The following is a 14234-nucleotide window of genomic DNA, read 5'->3' as shown; positions in this document are numbered from 1 at the left end:
TTTATACTAAGGATCAGACTCAGGCTTTCATATGAGATAGCGAACACTTTATCAATTGATCTACACCCCTAGCCTTCCAGTGTGTGGTTCTTAAGCCCCTATGTCTGTGAAATTTTGTTACAGTGGTCTCAGCAAACTGATTCAGCCTCCTAAAACCCTGCTGAAGGGGATGGACTGGAGAGACATTCGTAATATTCTCAGTGCCTGCCAAGTCCATGGGCCTCTTCTGAAGAAACCTGCTTTCTGCTGATACCTGCAAAATTGGCCAGACGCTGAATTTTATGATCGGGCTACCTTGGATATGACTGATTAGAGCAAAGGTCAAGGGTCTGACTAACCCAGTGGTTTCAGAGGTGAGCTCTGTTTGTATAGAGCCAAGTTCTCTTAGAGAACTTTGATCACCAACTAGGAGGGCAGAAAGCAGTGAAAGTAGAGAACAGAGCGGAGGAAGGAGATAAGCTGTAACTAAAGTCCCTTCTGCAGGGACAGCAGGCTGCTTACACAGCCAGAGTGGCTGCCATTGCCCCACAGTCACCGAGTGGTCCCCACTCTTCCATGAGGCCAAACTAGGAGGCTGTTAACAGAAGAATCCTCCCTTGTTAGTGCTTGCTTGAGCTCTCCTATGCCTGGGCCTGACTCTTAGCAATCTGAAAGAACTGAACTAAAACAGTAAGTTGTCACCCTGCCACGCCAGCCAGGCTACCCTTCAGGCATAGTGTTTAATGATCTTCCTGAGAACGATAGAGATATCTCCACCTCTCTGCAGCTCATTATCAGGAGCTAATGAACACAATATCTGTGTGCACCAATATCAAAAGAACTTGTCTCAAAGGGAACAAGTTATAAATCTATTCATTCAATATGAAAACATTTATGCTTAAGAACAAATCTACATTTTTGCATAAGTATATTAAATAAAATACACATACAGATGATAAAAAAAAACAGAGGAGAGGGCTGGGGATAACTCAGGGTAGCTCAGAGTACTTGTCTAGTGTGCATGAGGCCCCGAGTTTGACTGCAAGCAGTGGATAAGCCGAACACTGTGGTGCATATCTCTAACACCAACACTTGGGAGACAGAGGCAGAAGGATCACAAGAAAACTATCCTGAGGTACACATACATAGTGATAACCTGTCAAAATAAGCATTTTATATAATGTAATGAAGGAGAAAGTTGGAAGTAAGTTTGAAATAAAGTTTCTTACAAATTTGTCCCAGAACTGGTAAGTAGGAAGATGATCAATAATTGACCTTCGGGAAGGAGAAAAGAGTAACTCTGATCACTCTAAAACCATGTAAAGTTGAGAGAACTGACTCCTAAAAGTAGTCCTCTGATGTTCACACACATACAGTGGCACATGAACACACACACACACGCACATGTGCGCACAATCATCATCATCAAAGAAAACAAACCCCAGAATCTGGACAGCAGGAAAGTCTTGGGTAATAAGAAGCTAAGATGGAAGGACCCTGATAGAATGACACTAGTTTCAACTCAAATGTAGATCACATGGGCTGGGCTGTGCACCCCTCCAAGTCTATTTACTGATACCCTGATCCTCAGGTTTTCCGAAAGTAACTGCATTTACATACAGGACCTGTAACAAAGTAATTAATGAGATATAAGGTCATTAAATAAGACATAATCCATTCTGATGGATGTCCTTATAAGTAAAGGAAATCTCGCCACACAGAGAGACCCCAGGGATTTGCATGCAAAGCCCAGGTGAGTACACAGGGAAAGATGGCCATCTGCGTGCCAAGGAGAGAGAACTCAGAAGACGCCGATCCTGCTGAGCCCCCAACTCTCAACTTCCGGTCTCCAAAACTAGGAGGCGATAAGTCTGTTATTCAAGACCCCGTCTGAGCTATTTGATACGGAAGCCTGAACTGTTTGTGCATCTACTGAGCCTGTGGTATTCCAAAAGATAGTGGAAGGGGACGTCCTGACCCAGCAGGAAAACGGAAGGGGGCAGCAATCACGTGCACAAAAGAAACAACTGTAGCCTTTAGGAGAGGCTAGCAGAAACCGGCTTCGGTTTGTCTGAATGGGGCGCCCCAGGAGGAGGGCTACAGATGATCTAACCGCCTTTCACACTGCTCTATTCCTCATTTCTGCCCTCGCTCCGACTGTGTTCTAAGGTCGCTCCCCTCCCCGCCCCGAGCTTTTGCTAGCTAGTGACTTGAGCACAGCTAGGTACTAGAGAAAGAACTTCGCTAGGACACAGTTCCTGTTCTGGGACACTTCCACCCTGAGCCCCTGTAGGCTTTCTCAGACCTGCTCCTCCCATAGGCCCTCTTTCCCCGCCTAATCTCTCTAAAGGTGTCTAGTCTACCCTGCCACCTGAAGTCCGTTGCCCAGCCCCGTGCTAGCCTCTAGGCTTCACAGCAGGCAGTGTTTCCCCCAGAGAAACACTCCAGGGCTAGTTTTGCTTTACTCTCTGTTTCTTCTGTCTGATCCTGCTGTCCCCACACCGCCTCCTTAATCCCATCCCCACACCATTTAGAGCCCTTCTAAAATTCAAATATGATCTTGTTACACTCCGCTTTCAAGATATCTGGACATTTACAAGATAAAACTGAAAGATGAAGTCTCTTCGGATTTGGCCTGTGCTCAAGTGTCTGCTCTCCTATCTATCTCCCAACCCTACCCCATTCTGTCAGTCATATGGAATGTTCTGTACTCATAAACCCGCGTGCTATTTCATCATTTCATCTGTTAGCTGAAAATCCCTTAATGGAACATCCTTCCCCACTACCCAACCTTTCTATACACACATACACACATACACCTACTGATCTTTGGATTCTCACTAAGGCCCACTTCAAATATCTCTTCCATAAAAGGTTCCCAAGAGCAAAAAGCCTTCATCCTTGAGCACACCACAGCCTCCTAACAAATAACCCAGACTAGGGGCCTGGACAACATCTTCCCCTCACAGTTCTGGAGGCTGGAAGGCTGAGATAAAGCTGTTTCAGGGTTGGTTCCTTTGGAATCCTTCCTTCTTGACTTGTAATTGGCTGTCTTCTTCCCATGAGCTCACCTGATTTTTCCTCTGTCCCCATGTATCCTTCAAGTATCCCAATTTCTTCTTCTTACAAAGATGTATGATGTTAGATTAGGACCAACACTAACGATCTATCTTACGTGCTCTTAAGAGACCCTAAATGCAAATGTAGTTACATTCTGAGGCCCAAGCAGACACTCCCACCCAAAGAGCCCACCCACCCAAACAAAGCCATAGCCCTGTGGTGCTACTTTTGTCCTCAACACTAACACCTAAGACATTTATCAAACTCCCAGCAATTCTCCTTCTCTCAGGGAAACCTCTAGGGTAGAAATGAAATCACTTCTGTATTCTTAACTCTAGTGCAGTCCGCATACATAGTAGATGTTCAAACTTTGTGGAGGGGTAGTGTACCTACATGTGTCCTTTGGGGCACACACATGTATCTATAACACATAACATTAAAGTCCCTAGTTTATATCGCAATACTTTGCTTAGCTGTTAGTAGGATCTTGCCTAGCTCCTCTTGTAGCACTTCACCCCAGGGACCTTTTCCCTGGCCCCATCAAGGCTCTGCGACTCTTCATCCATCTGGTGGAGAAAGACACACACACAGGACTTGTAGGTGTCTGAGGATGCCTAGCCTTGAGCTTCATAGCCAGCATGTCCCAGTAGTCTAAAGGGAACAAGGAGCGTTCCCTTTCCTAAAGAAGGGATCCTAAAGGTTAGAAAAGGGATCCTGAAAAGCAAGAAATTGGATCTCCTAAGGAAAGGCTCTCTGTCAAAGGTCCTCTGTCCATTATTTTTTCCCGTTAAGTTAATCCAAGTTTATTTCTATTATTAACAATTATTAACTTGAATGATCATTGTTAGGAATGAACTGACTTGATTGAGAAAGCAAGCTTGGGTTGAAGGTCAATGTTAGCCTGGACCCTGTAGAACATAGTTGATATGAAAAGCATGGTAAGGATAGAGTGTTGAGTCTAGGTGCCTCTCAGGTTCCTCTACAAGGACGCACAAACCTCTTCCAGTCAGTGACTCCGGCCATTCACCTCCATCGTCTCACCCAAAATTAAAAGTAGAGAGCATGACAAAAGGCTTCTTGGAAATCTCTAAATCTGAAGGGAAAGGGTGCATTCGGTTCCCAAAACAAACACACGAGGCAATAAGGGACCGAAAATGGAAGGATGAGTGGGACAAGGTGAAGAAACATTGTGTCTCCGCAACAACCAGCAGCGCTACAGACAGGCGGGGATAAAGGAAAGTGTTTCCCAGAGGAGCAAGGTGAGCTGAAGTCACCAGTTTTGGATGAGGAGCACAAAAACCTGCAGGCTCACAGCTTTCCTTATATAATTGTAAAAAGTCACTTCTACAGAAGTTGAATAATGATCCCCAAAGATGTCCACATCCTAATTCCCAGAACATGTAAATGTCACATTAAAGGGTAAGGAAGACATTGCATATGTAACTAAACCAAAGATCTTGAGACAGGGAGGTTATCCTGGATACCCACACAAGATGCGATGAAGTAATCCCATGCTAGCTCAGAATGGGAGTATAATAAAGGGTTCTTTATTTTAGGAGTAGACTCATGGTCCTCTGCACGAGCGGGGAACAGGGACCGAAACCAGCAGCCAAAAGAGAGAGCAAGCGTGCAAGCGTGCCCATTTCTAGTACCCAAGGCCACGCCCAACCTAGCTCAGCATCTCAAAGGCCATTGGCTGAAGGAGTTTCCCCAGCACCTCCCCCTTTTGTCTAAATAAGGTAGTTTCAAACCCAATACAAAACTATATACAATAAGAACAGATATCAAGTAGAAAAATTAGAACTACAACCAGCATAAACAATCCTAAGCAAGAAACATATGTTAAATGTTTCAATAACTACTCTATCCTAAGGAGTCTAAGTCTTGTATTATAAATGGCTTGGCTAAGTCATGAGAGGAAAGGAACTACCACTATCTTGTCTTCAACCCCATCGAATATCTGAGAAGGGAAAAGATAGATATAAAACTTAAAAAAAACTTTAGACTCACTCACAAAAATAGGATATTAATAGTATTTTCCTTAATTTTTCAAACATAAACAGACTAAATATTACTATAATTCTTTCTTCATTATTGTTTTGTTGTATGTAATCTTGCTATGTTAAAGTTAAAACCTTTCTTTTTATTTAGACAGAAAAGGGGAGGTGATGTGGGATTCTCCTCTGTATACTGTGAATATGTTTTATTACCATTGGTTAATAAAGAAGCTGCTTTGGGCCTATGACAGTGCAGAATAGAGCAAGGTGAGAATTCCAAGCAGATAGATGAGAAGAGAAGGCAGAGCCAAAGAGATGCCATGGAGCTGCTGAAGAAGACAGGCACCCCAGAACCTTACCGGTAAACCACAAGCCTCATGGTAAAATATAAGATAAAGGAAATCTTATCTTATATTTTTGTTAAGCAGGGGCACTTTTTCTCCTCACAGTAATCCCTTTGTTCTGAAGATTCCAGATTCTTGGCTGAGCAACTGTTAGTTTACCCAGCTTTCCAACCAGCAGGTGGACTCTGTGGGACCATCGAGCCTCTGACCAGGAGAGCTAATTATCAGAAGAGTCAGAGGAACAGGAAGTTTTCTATGAGGTTCATCTCATAGAACTGTCAGAGGATCTACACCTATGTAATCTCAACAACACCACTGCCCATTCAAGGACACCCGCCAATAGACGTTCTAAGATGTAAAGGGAAAATCTCATAAGGGCTCAACCCTGAACGAAGAAGTACAGACAACTAAGGAAAGGAAAGGAATCCTCCCCAGGGAAGAGCCCCCAGCTGGTTACCCAACACAACTGGTCTGCATTGAAATACATTATAAGGACTGCAAACGTTATATTTATATATTTAGGATGATATATTAGGAGTATATTCTCTAACTGTTGTTACATACATCATATATAACAGCAATATACATATGTATGTAACAACAACTACAGAAATAGGGGCCACGAATTTGAGGGAGAGCAAAGCAGTATATGGGAAGGGTTGGAGGGAGGAAAAAGAAGGGGGAAATGATGTCATTATATTTCAATTTAAAGAATTATAAATGTCCTCATAATTTCATAAATATCTTATTGATTCTGTTCAACTAGTGCTCTTAGTGAAAACTAGAGAAGTGTGTGAAATAGCTCTGTAGTTTTAATATTTATTGTGTGCTGAAATGATATTTGGGCAGAGCAGATTCAACAGAATATATTATTGATTTCATCAATCTCCTTTTACCATTAATAATATGTTCCTAGAATGCTTTCATTTCTTTTTTTCTTTTGTGAGACAGTCTCTCATGTATCCCTGGATGATCCCAAACTTGCAGCAAAGGATGGCATTGAACTTCTTATCCTCCTGCCTCCACTCCCGCGTTCTGGAATTACAGGTGTGTACCACCACACCCTGTTTATGGGGTGCCCTGAGTGAACCTAGGCTTTGTGCATGCCACACAAGCAATTTGCCACCTAAGCTTGGCTGCAGCATGAACCCTGTCCCTTTACAGCACCTATAAACAGAGCCAGGCTGTGACCGAATAGGTTCCCAGCCTGTTCCTTACTGCTCACTTCCACTGGGAAACCCTCCAGGCCTCACTCAGCTCCTCTGGACCATGTCCCTTCACCATTGCCTTCATTCACATGGTTTCCTTGCCTGGGAGCCTAGCGGCACCTGAGAAATGCATTCTCTTTGGGTCTGTAGGCCTTGCTACAAGAAGTTTCCGTCAGGGGATGGAGAGATGGTACAGTGGATGGAGAGATGGTACAGTAGTTAAGAGCACTGGATGCTCTTCCAGAGTTCAATTCCCAGCAACCACATGGTGGCTTATAACCATCTGTAGTGTGATTGATGTCCTCTTCTGGCATAAAGTTGTACAAGCAGATAGAGGACTCATAAACATAAAATAAATAAAAAGATATTAAAAAAATAATGAAGTTTCAGTCAGGGATGTCAGCAAGAACGATCAGCTACATACTTTACACCAGAGATTTTGTTAGTAAACAGGCTGTTTTTGTTGCTCTTGTTGTTGTTTGTTTGTTTTTCTAGACAGGGATTTCTCTGTGTAGCCCTATCTGTCTTGGGATGTACTCTTTAGACTAGGCTGGTCTCTAACTTAGAGATCAGCCTGCCTCTGCCTCCCTAGTGCTGGGATTAAATGCATGCGCCTTCATGCCTGGCTTTGTAAACTGATATTTTGATATTTTGACTACCAGCTTCTAAACAGACATTCTCACTTGGTAGTTCAGAACTCAAACAGGAAAGAAAGTTGGTAGGATCTCAGCTTTATAGTTATCAGACTAGATAACCACACCCATCGCTTTTGATGAAGCCCTGTTTCAGAGCCTTATCTAAGGGAGGCAACTGTGAAGTACTGATCATTAAGATAACTCCCTAGCTTCGGATGGGTTCCTGATGCTGGGTCCAGGGCGCAACAAAGTGTATTTTTTTTCCACTGGCAGCTTCTTCACTGTTGGTTTCTACCAAAAGGGATAGATGTTAGAGACTAGCAGGCAGTAAGGAGAACTGCCATGACCTGGCTGTTCCTGGTCTTCCTACCAGTAGGCTGGTCCCTGTTCTTAAGTTTCTATCAGTGCTCCCAGAAAGAACCTCATGTCACCAACTGGACCACCCACAACAGCCAGGCGGAACCCGTGCTTAGAAATCAGAGCTCTGCCAGGCTCCTCCTTCCCTGGAACTGTCCAGGAAGGGACTTAAAAGAATTAGTCTGTCATGCTCTCTCTCATTCTCTCAGTTGACTAACTAACTGAACACATTCTGTTAGCATGCTTTGTGTGCTTCCTGTCTTCCTGGGTTAGCATTCTGTGGTAGAGAGATGCTTAGGGTCCCCTTCGTGATTCCAGAACTATTCCTTCCCCTTAAATGTGGTAAGCACCTGTGACCAGAATCTAAACCACAGACTGTGGCAAAGGGACTTCATATACATAATTAAGAGTCCCTAAATAGTTGCGTTTGCATTCACAAAAGGGAAGATGATCTGGGCTGGGTCTGACTTGATCAGATGAAAATCCATAAAAGAAGAATCAGGCCCTCCCTGAGGTCAGAGAGACCTTGAGTCGTAAAGAGCTAGAGGTTAGCTTCTAGAACCTGGGACCTGCCTCCAGACAGCCCAAAGCAACGTTCTAAGATCATGTTCTCAAGAAACACTCTACGGTCATGCAATCTCAAGAAAACAAATTTGGCCAACAAGCTGAACGAGCTGGGCAGAAGCTCCCCTGCAGCCGAGCCTCCGGAAACAAACAAATCCCAGTGAACCCTGGACAGAGCACCAATAAACCATGCCGAGGCCCCAATGGGCGCTGCAAGCCAGTGTGCTCTTCCTTTCAAGCTGCTGGACATGTGGCAGTTTGGTACACAGCAACAGAACATGAATGTAACCTCTAAAAGCTTCCCACGAGGCAAATTAAACATAATGTTTAAAATATCCATGAAGACCCCGGGAAAGCTGACACTGGAGCCCATCACAGCTGGGCTTTCTTTTCTTGGTTAGAGCCCACAGCGCCAGGGGAAGCAGGCGGCTTTCACTTAGGTACCACACTGTTCAAAAGTACATGTGTTTTTGAAACATTAGACTCACATTCATCATAACAAGATATTACGTGAGAAAACAGATTTATGAAGGGAGAAGCACTGTCTCCCTCACACCCACAACCCACAGCTCTCACTGAGCGGAAGAGCGAGGAATTCCCTACCTACTTACCGTATTCTACTGCTGAAGCCTATAATTGTGTTTACTTAAGTCAGACAAGAATATGATGCAATGCTTCTTTATTTGAGCTTTTGTGTTTGCATTTTTAAATTAACAAGACATTTGTGATAAGTATTGAAGAAGATTCTTTTTCTTCTTAGTTTATCAAAAATTGTATGGAACCTGGTGCTAGTCCATTGATAAAAAAAAATAAAGAAGAAAGGGAAAAGAATTCAGACATGTGAGTCTCGTGGACGCCACAGCTCATTGACAGACTCAGCTTTTTCCAGGCTCATCCTCCAGCCTCAGGACCATACTCAATGAAGAAAATGTGACTCAGGCTTCTCTGCTAGGCTTTTTGGCCTCTCAGGTGTGAACTACACTTGATTCATCACTTTCCAGTCAAAACTGTTCCATTATCTACTGTTGAAGGAATCAGAAGGTCAAACGGAGCCATCACCAGCCAGTCCAATGAAAGAGAACACCACTCAGCCACAGCAGCAGGAAGAGAATACCAGCAAAACCCAGATACAGTCATTCAGTTTCGGCAGCAGGCCCCAGGTCCCACCCTGAAGCCCTGGAGTTGGGGGTGAGACCTGATCCAGCCAGTTGAAGTGTAGAAAATCCTCAAGAGACTGAAATGTGGTGGCTGGACTTGGAGGGGACCCTGATAAATCTCATCTCAACCAATGTGATGGCAGCGTTTCCAAGCTTCTGATCTGTGCCGCGCTGATGGGAGTTTTGGAAAGAAGATCAGACCATGGCTTATACAAGCCCAAACTAGACTCCCAATAATGGGTGTTGGCTTTGAGGTTTCCTTTTGGGCCTGGGCTGCCAAAGATCCGGACAGAACTAACCATAGGTATGGGGCAAAAGCTTGGGGGGAACTCACAGAAAGATGTCTGGAGTCCATGTGTCAAGGTGAGGAAGCAGATTCATTATCCTGGATGCTCTGAAACCCTTGTCCAGTTCAGATCAGACTCCTTCACTAAGGGCTGGGATTCCTGGGAGTTGGAGGATATGGAGAAGGTGGCCCCAGTCAGGGAAAAACACACAGGGCACAGAACTGTTTTCAGCTGGGAACCCTTAAGGGACTGCCTGAAGCTACAGACAGGCTTTTTTTTTTTTAACTTGATTTATTTTTACTTTTTAATTTTTGTTTTTTTTTGAGACAGGGTTTCTCTGTGCCTCTTTGGCTGTCCTGGAACTTACTCTGCAGACCAGGCTGGCCTCAAACTCAGAGAGATCCACCTGCCTCTGCCTCCCAAGTGTTGGGATTAAAGGTGTGCCACCATGCCTGGCTACTCTATTTCTTTTTTTATAAGGACTTTCTCTATCCTTTCTATTTTCTCTCCCAAGCCTAAGTATATTTTTAAACACATTGTAAACTCTTTAGAGGGCTTTTCCCCCCATAGGGAAGTTTCTGTCCCCATAGAATTGGGACATGTCACCTTCCTGCGCATAAATGCATTTGCTGTCCAGGAAGCTCTTGCACCCCATTGTTTAGAGCTTTTAAGAGAATTCCCTGTTGACGGGCATGATTAACGAAATCAATGGCTATATCCATGGGGGAGGACTGGAAGTTGCAAGGCCTGGTCTCTAGTGACTAGCCGCCATCCTCAGTCAATCCAGGGGCTACTACTGAGAGTTGCCTCCTTAGAATAAACACAGATACAATTGAAAGGTCTATGCTGTGGGATATCTGAACAAGCTGTGTAAAGATGTGTCACTGTTTTACCTTACCTGCCTAAGGTACCTGATTGGTTTAATAAAGGACTGAATGGCCAATAACTAGGCAGGAGAGATTAGGAGGGACTTCTGGGGAAAGAGGGGAAGAGGGGAAGAATCTAGGCATGTGAGAGACACCAGTGAGACATGGAGAAAATTGGACATATGGAAGAAAGGTAAAACGCTACGTGGCAGAATGTAGATTAATAGAAACAGGTTAATTTGACTTACAAGAGCTAGTTGGGAACAAGCCTAATTTGACTGCCATCTTGATGGGATCTGGGGTCTTCTAGGAGATGAGACTCTGATCCCACCTTGGAGAAGTCTTCACCAAGGGTAGCTGCTGAGGATGTCTGTGAGAGAGTGTCTTGATTTGGCTCATTGATTTGGTTAAGACCCATTGTAACTGCAGGCAGGACCATTCCCTGTGTGGGGATCCTGGACTGTATGACCTTAAGAAGGCCGGCTGGGCACTAGCATCCCTCCCTCTCTCCATTCCTTATTGTTGATGTGATGTCGCCAGAAGCTCTCCGAGCTCCTGCTGCCTTGACTTCCCACTGGGAATTGTGAGGTAAAGCAAGTCTTCCTCCCTGTTACTTCTGTCAGCAACAGAAAAGTAGCAGTTACCCCTGGCATCCAAAGGTTCACGCACATGTCATGATTCAAAATGCATTCAGTTCGTATTCTGACGTCCCATGGGAAGGACTTCATTTCTCTTTACTGACGCTAATCTCCTTAATAAATAGACTGTCCTTGTCCACAATTCCCAGCTGCCCCTTTCAGGCCAGACTGCATACTTTTCGGTCCTTTCGCTCTGCATTTTGTTCCTGATCCTCGCTATAAACTTGACTAAAAGCAGCTTGCAGTAATCCATGCTGCTGCCTGAGTGCTATATCATCTTGGGATAGCCTCTTTCAAATTAATTAGTCCACAGCATTTGAACTTACCCTCTGATAATGTTAGTAACCTAAATATACTTAATCAAAGCCAGGTAGTAATGGCACATGACTTTAATCCCAGCACTCAGGAGGCAGAGGTAGAAGATCTGAGTTCAAGGCCAGGCTGGTCCACAGAGTGAGTGCTAGGACAGAGAGGGATACACAGAGAAACCCTGTCTTGTGCAATATTATGTTTTTTAAGATGTGTTCTCGAAAAAATAAAAGATGTGTTACATTCATTTATGATGTGTGGAATATTTGTTTAACGATGCAAAGATGTGTTGCCTTCTTTTATGTTGCATATGTCTAACCCTATGAAGCTGTGTTACTTTGCCTGCCTAAAACACCTGATTGGTCTAATAAAAAGCTGAACAGCCAATATCTAGGCAGAAGAGGGATAGGTGGGGCTGCTAGGCAGAGAGAATAAATAGAAAGAGAAAGGAAAGGAGAAAGGAGCAAGAAGAAGAAAAAGAAAGGAAGATGCCAGGGGCCAACCACCCAGTCACACAGCCATCCATGGAGTAAGAAGGAAAGAAAGATAAAAATCCCAGAGGCAAAAGGTAGATAGGATAATTTGAGTTAAGAAAAGCTGACTAGAAACAAGCCAAGCTAAGTAAGTCTCCATGTGATTTGGGAGCTGGGTGGTGAGCCCCCAGAAACCAAAGAATTTTAAAAAACAACAACACCTATGTCTCAAAAAACAAACAAAAATTAGAAAAGAAAGAAAAGAAAAGAAAGTGTTCAATCAAAATTGCCATTAACATTTGCTGAGCACTTCCTGTGGTTCAGACACAGTGCTAAGCCCTTGTGTAACTAATTTCTCAATCACTTGACCTCATCCACCAGAGCTGTTCTTACTGCATTACTAATGAGAAAGACTGAAAACGTATGAAGAAGGGTGATACTCAAGAAGTTAAAAAGACAGGACTGGAAGATGACGCAATAAGTGCTTGGCTTGCAGACATGAAGACCAAAGTTCAGACCCCAGGACAGTGTGGAAAGCCAGGTGTGGCGGCTTACACCTATAGTCTTAGTGCCAGGAAGACAGAGACAGGAAGACCCCGGAGACTTGCCGGCCAGCCAGGCTGACAACCTAGTGAGCTCCAAGTTCAGTGAGAGACATTGTCTCAAAAACATAAGTTGTAGGACTTGGGAGATATCTCAATGACTACACTGTTTGCTGAGCACGCGTCAGGCCTGAGTTTGGATTCCCAGCAGGTCGGGGTACACTATTCTGCAAACACCTGCTGCGCTAGGGCACTGAGATAGGCAGATCCCAGGAGCTGAAAGAGAGTTTCAGGTTAGGCAAGAGACACTGTCTCAAAAAATAAAGTAGTAGCCGGGCGGTGGTGGCGCACGCCTTTAATCCCAGCACTCAGGAGGCAGAGGCAGGCAGATCTCTGTGAGTTCGAGGCCAGCCTAGTCTACAAGAGCTAGTTCCAGGACAGGAATCAAAAGCTACGGAGAAACCCTGTCTCAAAAAATCCAAAAAAGAAAAAATAATAATAATAAAGTAGAGAAGTGATTGAGGCAGACATTCTGATGCCAACCTATGGCCTTCACACACACCCAGGTGGGTGAATGCACAACTCCCCACACACACTACATGCACAGTTACACCACACTTACACACAGAGAGAGAAGATAATAGATAAATGATGATTATAATAGATAGAAGATAGACAGACAGACTGATAGTTAGCGGGTGGGCCCAGTCCACTGTGGGTGGTCTGGATGTTAGAAGAAAGCAGGTTGAGAAAGGGGATTTCTGAGGAACAATACCCAAAAGTGATCGCTAGCCTCCAATTGCACACAGACATGCACACCTGCACATATCTGAACACACACACACGCGCGCGTGCACTCACACACACATTATATTATTAATGTTAACATCTTTTAAATTCAACTGTATTAACCTGAGACCCTGCAGTGCACACTTGTAATCCCAGCACATCAGAGGCTGAAGCAGAAACACCTTGAGTTCCAGGCCCTCCTAGAATAGGTTAGGAGAACCTATGAGAGAAAAACAAGGAAGGAAAGGCAGGGAGCAGAGAAAAGAGTAGGGAAGTGGAGGGGGCAAGAAATTAGGGGAAAAGAGAGGAGAGAAGGAAAGAGAAAGAGGAGTAAGAAGGAAAGGGTAGGGGTGAGACTATAGGGGAGGGAAGGGGGAGGCGAGGAAAAGAATGAGGGGGAGGCTGTGATTTAAGTGTTTGCTATAAGCAAAGGTGAAATGCAGACCCACTGGGGAAAAAGCAGGTTGAGCAAGCCACGGGGAACAAGCCAGTAAGTTGCTCTTTTCCCTGTCCTCTACTTCAGTTCTTGACTCCAGGTTCTTATCCTGCTTGAGTCTCTGCCTCGGTTTCCCCTGAGGATGGACTGTGATCCTGACCTGTTAGACAAATAAACCCTTTGCTCCTCAGGCTGCTTTTTGGTCATGATGTCTTTATTACGACTACAGAAAGCAAACTAATAGCAGACAGATAAATATGAGAACACTTGAGGAAGGCACCCAAGATTGCCCTCGGGCCCACAAGACACGAGTACATACATGTGTGTGCTCACAAGGAGGACAGTAAATTAAGGCTCAAAGAAAGCAAGACTTGACAGCACAAGAGATTGAGGCAGGAGGATTGTGACTTCCAGGACAGCCTGGATTACTTACTGAAACCCTTCTCAAAATGAAAAGTGAAAACCAAGGGCTGTGGGTATGGCTCAATGGCAGAATATTAACTTAGTTTGCATGAGGCCCTGGGTTCCAACCCCACTATCACAAAAATAAATGAATCAATTAAATGAATCTTAAGTAGAAGACTATATTAGCA

The 14234-nt window shown here is 44.2% G+C and overlaps 1 pseudogene; it reads left to right on the top strand.

Moving 5' to 3' along the window:
• Positions 1–8211: 8211 nt before the first annotated feature.
• On the top strand, positions 8212–9833 carry LOC142858164 (FK506-binding protein-like; annotated as a pseudogene).
• Positions 9834–14234: the final 4401 nt, after the last annotated feature.

The sequence above is a fragment of the Microtus pennsylvanicus genome, chromosome 10 (assembly GCF_037038515.1).
Source record: "Microtus pennsylvanicus isolate mMicPen1 chromosome 10, mMicPen1.hap1, whole genome shotgun sequence".
NCBI classification, from domain to species: Eukaryota; Metazoa; Chordata; class Mammalia; order Rodentia; family Cricetidae; genus Microtus; species Microtus pennsylvanicus.
This window is presented reverse-complemented; position numbering and strand designations above follow the sequence as displayed.